The 8,061-nt window shown below is 43.5% G+C and overlaps 2 non-coding genes across 2 annotated transcripts; both read right to left on the reverse strand.

Moving 5' to 3' along the window:
• Positions 1–1,218: 1,218 nt before the first annotated feature.
• Positions 1,219–1,296, reverse strand: LOC123453914. Its single transcript, XR_006633084.1, has one exon. It is a non-coding gene; the product is annotated as a small nucleolar RNA SNORA8 (small nucleolar RNA).
• A 160-nt stretch (positions 1,297–1,456) lies between these two features.
• On the reverse strand, positions 1,457–1,532 carry LOC123453915. The gene has a single exon (XR_006633085.1). It is a non-coding gene; the product is annotated as a small nucleolar RNA SNORA8 (small nucleolar RNA).
• Between the last annotated feature and the right edge of the window lie 6,529 nt (positions 1,533–8,061).

Here is an 8,061-nt window from a genome sequence, read left to right on the forward strand (position 1 = left end):
ATCCCGGTTCAAGGCTCGATTCCCCAGAACCCACGTTAGCCAGATGCACCAGGGGCGCACACATCTGGAGTTCGTTTGCAGTGGCTGGAGGCCCTGGAACGCCCATTCTCTCTGTCTCTATCTGCCTCTTTCTCTGTCTGTCACTCTCAAATAAATAAATAAAAATAAACAAAAAACTTAAAAAAAAAATATATATATATATATATATACATAAATATTTGAGAAAGAGAGGAGAGAATGGGTGCATAACGGCCTCTTGTCCCTGCAAACAAACTCCAGATGCATGCACTACTCTGTGTATCTTGCTTTACATGAGTACTGAACCCAGGCCAGAAGCCTTTAATAAGTACCTTTAATGGCTGATCCATCTCCCCAGCCTGTATCTTATTTCTTCATTTTTGTTTTTTTTGAGGTAGGGTCTTGCTCTAGGTTGGGCTGACCTGGAATTCACGAATTAGTCCCAGGATGGCCTTGAACTCATGGTGATCCTCCTACCTCTGCCTCTGGAGTGCTGGGATTAAAGGTGAGGGCCAGCTTTATTATTACTTTATAAAATTTTTTTGTTTATTTTTATTTATTTATTTTGACAGTGACAGACAAAGAGAGAAAGAGGCAGAGAGGAGAGAGAGAGAAAGAATTGGCGCGCCAGGGCCTCCAGCCATTGCAAACGAACTCCAGACACGTGCGCCCCCTTGTGCATCTGGCTAATGTGGGTCCTGGGGAATTGAGTCTCGAACCAGGGTCCTTAGGCTTCACAGGCAAGTGCTTAACCGCTAAGCCATCTCTCCAGCCCACATTTTTTTTTAAAGAGCTAAATTTGACTTTTATTCTCTTTCCACAGAAAATGCTAGCAAGACTTCAAGCCAGAAATATATGCTGATTTTACAAACTGTAAATATGTGAAAAGCCAATGAACTTTTATTTAAGAGATTTCCCATGTGCTTCCTTCATTGTCCATCATGGTCCCCTTAGTTCTGCTGAAGCTCAGTCCTTGCAAAAACTGATCCAGTTGAGCAATTAATTGGACATATACCATAATTTCCTGAGTCTCTCTCTGGTTGAACGACAAAGTTCTGAGACCTCTGACATCTAATTCCTAGAAGCAATTTACTTTAGGTCCAATGTAAGACAGCTGATCTGTCTGCTTCTTAACTGCTGGCACTCTCAAAAAGTTGTAAAATCATGCTTATCAGCACGCACTCTAGTATAACATTATAAAACTGTATCAATAGAAATACCAGGTTTAACGGCACAAAGCCAAGAAAACCAACGATAACAGATATTGAATTTCTTTTTTTTTTTTTTTTTTGGTTTTTCGAGGTAGGGTCTCACTCTGGCTCAAGCTGACCTGGAATTCACTACGTAGTCTCAGGGTGGCCTCGAACTCACGGAGATCCTCCTACCTCTGCCTCCCGAGTGCTGGGATTAAAGGCGTGTGCCACCACGCCCGGCCAGATATTGAATTTCTATCACACTGTCCTTTGAACACATCAGCAGGAATAAATTGCTGAGTGCAGATACCATGCAGTGCAATTATTATTACTTTTAACATTTTTATTCTTATTTATTTCATTTGCATTTATTTTATTTTTCATTCAGTTATTTGAAAGAGAGAGAAAAAGGCAGATAAAGAGAGAATGTTTGTGCCAGGGCCTCTATCCACCGCACACGAACTTAAGATACATGCACCATCATTTGCAACTGCTTTACATGGGTACTGGGGAATCGAACCTGGGTCCTTAGGCTTCGCAGCCAAGCATCTTAACTTCTGAGCCATCTTTCCAGCCCAACAGTTTTTATTTATTTGAGAGAGAAAGACAGAGAGAGAGAGAGAGAGAGAGAAAGGGAGAGAGCGCAAGAGCGAACGAGAAAGAGGCAGACAGAGAGAGAGATTGAGTATGGACACACCAGGACGTCCAGCCACTGCAAATGAATTCTAGACACATGCACCACTATGTGTATCTGGCTTTATGTGGGTGTACTGGGAAATCAAACCTTGGCCATCAGACTTTGAAAGCAAGTCCCTTTAACCATTGAGCAATCTTTCCAGCACCTTTTGTTTTAACTCAGATAATCTTTACAAAAATGCTATAAGGAAAGTTGTTTCGGTTTGGATGTTGGATGTTCCCCCAAAGGCATCTCAAAGGCATGGTCTTGAGTGGTTCTCTTAGGAAGCAGTAGAATGGTTAGGAGGCCAGACCTAGTAGAAGGCCTTTCAGTCATTGGAGTCATGCCCCCAAAACAGAGTGTATAACCCTGGCCTGCTTCCTGTCTCAGCTTCTTGGCTCACCATGTAAGGTGGCTTGTTTTGCCTTATTCTCACACCATGATGTGCTCCTATCACCATAGGTACAAAGCAATGAGGCTATTAGATCTTGGATGGGGATCCCTCTGAACTGAGTTAATTGAACCTTTTCATATACAAATCACCTCAGGTATTTTCTTTTCTAATTGTTTTTTTTTTTTCCAAGGTAGGCTCTCACACTAGCCCAAACTGACCTGGAATTCACTAGGGAGTCTCAGGCTGGCTTCAAACTCATGGTGATCCTCCTACCTCTGCCTCCTGAGTTCTGAGATTAAAGGCTTGTGCCACCACACCTGGCTGGGTATTTTCTTTTGGTAATAGGAAGCTGATGAATACAAAAGCACCATTATTTTCTTTATTTTATAGATAAGGACACTGAAAGTGCACATAAGAAAAATTAAGTAATTTGCCAAAATCTTAGAATTAGTGAGTAGTAGAAATGGAGCTAGAGTGTGTGCTGTCTAATTCTAGTGCCCATATCTAAGGGCTCTTAACCAACCACGCAGGAATGTGTTAAGAAGAAATTATTATTTTGATTATGAAATATACAAAATACAAATAATACCATGACAAAGTTCCATGAATGTACCATTCATCTCTATTGAACTTTTAGCTTTTTATTTATTTAATTTAATTTTTTTTTTTGAGGCAGGGTCTCACTCTATCCCAGGCTGGCCTGGAACTCAGGGCAATTTTCCTACCTAAATCCCCCAAGTACTGGGATTACAGGTGTGAGCCACCACACCTGGCTCAATTTTTCTGAGCAGAGGTAGGAGGGTTGCTGTGAGTTTGAAGCCACCCTGAGGCTACATTGTGAATTCCAGGTCAGTCCCGGCTAGAGTGAGACCATACCTTGAAAAAAACAAAAAACAAAAAATAAAGAAAAGAAAGAAAGGAAGGAAGAAAAAAGAAGCTGGGATTACACCTATAATCCCAGATCTGGGGAGAATGAGGCAGGAAAATTGTTCTGAGTTTAAAGCCTGTCTGGGCTTTATAACAAGTTCAAAAACAGCCTGGGCAATAGCAAGACCATATCAGAAAACAGAGGAGGAGGAGGAGAAGGAGAATGAGAAAATCCAGATACAACTGAAGTGACCTTGCATACGCTTTCCTGGACTGCCCTCCTGTCTCAGAGGTAGCACCTGGCCTGGCTTGTGTCTGTGCTTCCCTGGAGGGTTTTATGCTATTTTATGCTGTTTGGCTAATTTTTATAATCACCTTAATAGGATTAAGAAATACCTAAGGCGCCAGGCATGGTGGCGCACGCCTTTAATCCCAGCACTCGGGAGGCAGAGGTAGGAGGATCGCCATGAGTTCAAGGCCACCCTGAGACTACAGAGTTAATTCCAGGTCAGCCTGGACCAGAGTGAGACCCTGCCTCTGGGGGAAAAAAAAAAAAAAAAAAAAAAAAAGAAATACCTAAGGCATTAGGGAGGTTTTGCATGTGTCTGTGAGGGCACTTCCTGAGAGGATTAACTGAGTAGGGGTGGTCTGCCCAGAAGGTGATTGGGGTTCTGGGCTGAGTAAGGCAAGCAAAAGGAAAAAGCCACCTCTCTCTGATCCCTGTTCCTATGAGATGTGAGGAGCCCAGCTGCATGCTCCTGCTGCCACAGGGCCACTCACTGCCATGTTGGACTGTATTTCTGGAACTATGAGCCAAAAATCAATCCTTCTTCCCTTAAGTTTTTTTTTTTTTTTTTTTTTTTGTCAAGTATTTGGTCTCAGCAACAAGAAAAGTAACTATCACAGAACGGTAGTGTGGAGAAGTGGGGTTTGCTGTTATGCTCAACCTGATTGTATTGGTTTGCAGGAGGAATGTGGAAGAGTCTGGAGCTACAGTCTAGAGATGCTCTAGAAAGCTATGAGCAGAACTGGACGGGCCAGTCTGGTGTAAGCATGAGGTCTGAGGTGCCTGTAGTCATACAGACAGCAAGTACTGCGCTTACCAGGTCTTAAAGGACGACAAGAACTCTGTTGGGAATGGGGCTATAGGTCATTTGTGTTACATTCTAGCAATGAATAGAACTTGAATGAGGTTGCATTCAAAAGTAATTGACAGCCAGCTATGGTATTTTATGGCTTTAATCCCAGCACTAGGGAGGCTGAAGTAGGAGGATCACCTTGAGTTCAAGGCCAGCCTGGGCTTCAGAGTGAGTTCCAGGTCAGCCTGGACCCGAGTGAGACTAAATCATTTGGTGGGGGAACTTTCAAGATAGCATGACATTCAGGCTGTGGAATGGTTATTGTTAACTGTTTATGGAAGGTTTATAATGAGAATTCAAAAGAAGTTATGAAGAATGTACAGTTTGGTGAGGAAAAGAGCATTAATTCAGTAAAGTTTTAGACAGGGTGGACTGAACTGGTGTGGACAAGGTGCCTGCAACTGTCAAACAGATTGGTGCCATTTAGGAGAAATCTTACACTTAGTAAAGGAACAGTAAGGAAGGTGCCTGGAAAGCACAATTCTACCTGTTGAAGGCTCTAGGTTACAAAAATATAAATCTGAGCTGGAGAGATTGCTTAGTGGTTAAGGCATTTGCCTGTGAAGCCAAAGGACCCACGTTTGATTCCCCAGGACTCACATAAGCCAGATGCAGAAGGTGGTGCTCACATCTGCAGTTTGTTTACAGTGGCTAAAGGCTAGTGCACCCATTTTTTCCTCTCTCTGTCTCTTCCTATCTATCAAGTAAACTAAATTAAAAAATAAGAATAAATATAAAATTTTATATGAAATAAGACCTGAACTGTGGCCTAGAGAAATGTTTTCCTAGGTTTAGTCTCAAAGGCACCCAGAGGAAGCTGTAGTTGTGGTCCAAGGTGGCCAGGCTACATCTTGATCTGACAGTAGAACTTGGTGTCATTCACACGGTGCTCATTCTGCAGATAGGCTAGATGCCATAATGAGTGGTCATGAAGGCTTTCAGCAAAGTTCCAGAAAGCTGCTGAGGCCAGGTAGTGTTGGATTCCTGCAACAGAATGCCAGAGTGGGCTGTGTGTGAAACTGTGAAGATGAACCCTAAGTTGCAGTGGAGACCCCAAGATGACGGAGATGCCAGGACTGTGGGATGCCCACCGGGGAAAGCTGCAGCACAGAGTAGTTCCTTCTGCCGCAAGAGGTTGTGTGTGCTGCAAGTAGACCCGGAGGGGTGGGGCTCCCCAAGGCTGCGGGAGTCCAGACGATGCCGCCAAACCCCCAGATGCTGATGGGCTTGGGATTTGCCCTGCTCGGTTTCCATCTTGCTTTGATCTAACTTTTCCTTGCTATACTTCCATTTCTCCCTTTTGGAATGGGAATATTTACACTGTGTCATTGTATACTGAGCATACATAACTTGTTTTTGATTTAGACAGTGGCTCACAGTTAAGAGGTAAGCTTTCATAATAGACTTTGGACTTTTTTCTTTGTTTAGTTTTTCAAGGTAGGGTCTCACTCTAGCTCAGGATGAACTGGAACTCACTATGTAGTCTCTCAGGGTGGCCTCGAACTCACGGTGATCCTCCTACCTCTGCCTCCCGAGTGCTGGGATTAGAGGCGTGTGCCACCATGCCCGGCTTAATAGACTTTGGACTTTTGAATGGTGCTGACACTATCAAGACTATCAGGAGTTTTTTCAATTTTATTTATATTCACAAGGATAGAGAGAGAGAGAGAGAGAGAAAGTGACAGGGCATCCTGCCACTGCAAATGAACTCCAGACACATGTACCACATTGTATATCTGGCTTTATGTACTGAGGAATCGAACCTGGTCTGTCAGGCTTTGCATGCAAGTGCCTCTAACCTCTGAGCCATTTCTCTTAGCCCTTATCAGGATTTTTTTTTTTTTTTTTTGAGGTAAGGTCTCACTGTAGCCCAGGCTGACCTGGAATTCACTATGTAGTCTCAGGGTGGCCTCGAACTCTCAGCGATCCTCCTACTTCTGCTTCTCAAGTGCTGGGATTAAAGGCATGCGCCACCACTCCTCGATTCTTATAAGGAGTTTTGAAGTTGGAATGAATGCATTTTACATTGTGAGATAGTCTCGAGCCTATATTCTGGAGGTCGAATATTATGGTTTAAAGTGATGTGTTTGGGTGTCAAGTCGACAAGGGACAGGGACTTGTAAAAGTAAGCTCTGGTTGTCAAATTGATTGGATTAAGAAATGCCTAGTATATTAGTGAGGCACACTTTTGAGAGTGTTTGTGAAGGAATTTTCAGGAAGAATTAACAACACTGAATATGGGTGGCACCTTCCTATGAGCTAGGATGCTGGACAGAATAAAAGGACAAAAAGGATAAAGCCAGTTGAGTGTCAGTATTCCCCTCTCTCTGCATCCTGCTCACCTGAAATGAGAAGAAGAGGTGAGGAACCCCAGCTGTGTTCTCCCATCATCGCAGAGCCGTCTGCTGTCCCGCCATGGTCACCATGATGAGTTACATCCCCTTAGTCTATGAGCCCGAATAAACCTTTCTTACCTTATGTCGCTTCTGTCGGGCATTGTGTCACAGCAGTGACAAAATAACCAACACACCACTGAAGCAATTATGTATGTCTACCAACAATACATGACATGCTTGCATATTTTCAAAATTATTTAATGAACTCGCTTTAGCATTCAACATTAGTTAGGGCATTTTATATTATTATTATTATTTTTATTGTTTATTTATTTATTTGAGAGCAACAGACAGAAAGAGGCAAACAGACACAGAGAGAGAGAATGGGTGCGCCTCCAGCCACTGCAAACGAACTCCAGACGCGTGCGCCCCCTTGTGCGTCTGGCTAATGTGGGTCCTGGGGAGTTGAGCTTCAAACCGGCATCCTTAGGTTCACAGGCAAGTGCTTAACCGCTAAGCCATCTCTCCAGCCTCATTTTATATTATTGATTCAACATAGTCTTAGGTTCATTTATATAAACTATATCATGAAATATCCTAATTATATAATGAAGACACTGTATGATAGTCTACTGCATGAATAATACACCATATATTTTAAATTAATTAATTTATTTTTGAGAGAGAAGGAAGCAGATAGAGAGGAAGAGAGAGAGAAAGATAGAGAGAGAGCGCGGATGAGTGCACCAGGGTCTCTAGCAGTTTCAAATGCACTCCAGATGCATGTGTCACCTTGTGCATCTGGCTTACCTGGGTACTGGAGAATCAAACCTGGGTCCTTAGGCTTTGTAAGCAAGCACCTTCTCTTCATCTCTCCAGCCCAATACACCATAGCTGTTATAACAATTTGCTTTGTGTGTGTGGATGCACATGCACACACACGTGTGTATGTGCCACAGGATGCATGCAGAGGTCAGAGGACAGCTTTGGGTGTTGGTCCTCACCCTTCACCTTGTCTGTCGTGGGGTCTCCTTTTCAGTCTTGCATATACCAGTTTAGCTGGCCTACAAGCTTTTGGGGATTCTCCTATCTCCATCTCCCATCTCAGTACAGACACACTGGGATTACAGACGCATGCAGTCTTGTCCAGTTCACTTGGGTCCTCATGTTTATGCATGCATGCACTGAGCCCCTATGAAAAGCTGGGCCTTGTTGCCCATGCCTGCAATCCCAGCGGTGAGTGGGGTAGAACCAGGAGGATTGCTGGAACTCTCTAGTCAGCTAGTCTAAATGAAAAGCAGGGAGCTCCAGGTTCAGGGAGGGACGTGTCTCAGGGAAATGGTGTGGGAGACTGATAGAGGAAGATATCTGACATCTTCCTCTGGCCTCTACATGTGTGCAAATGAGGCATGTTTATCTGCACACACACATACATGCA

The sequence above is a fragment of the Jaculus jaculus genome, chromosome 12 (assembly GCF_020740685.1).
Source record: "Jaculus jaculus isolate mJacJac1 chromosome 12, mJacJac1.mat.Y.cur, whole genome shotgun sequence".
Classification (NCBI taxonomy): Eukaryota; Metazoa; Chordata; class Mammalia; order Rodentia; family Dipodidae; genus Jaculus; species Jaculus jaculus.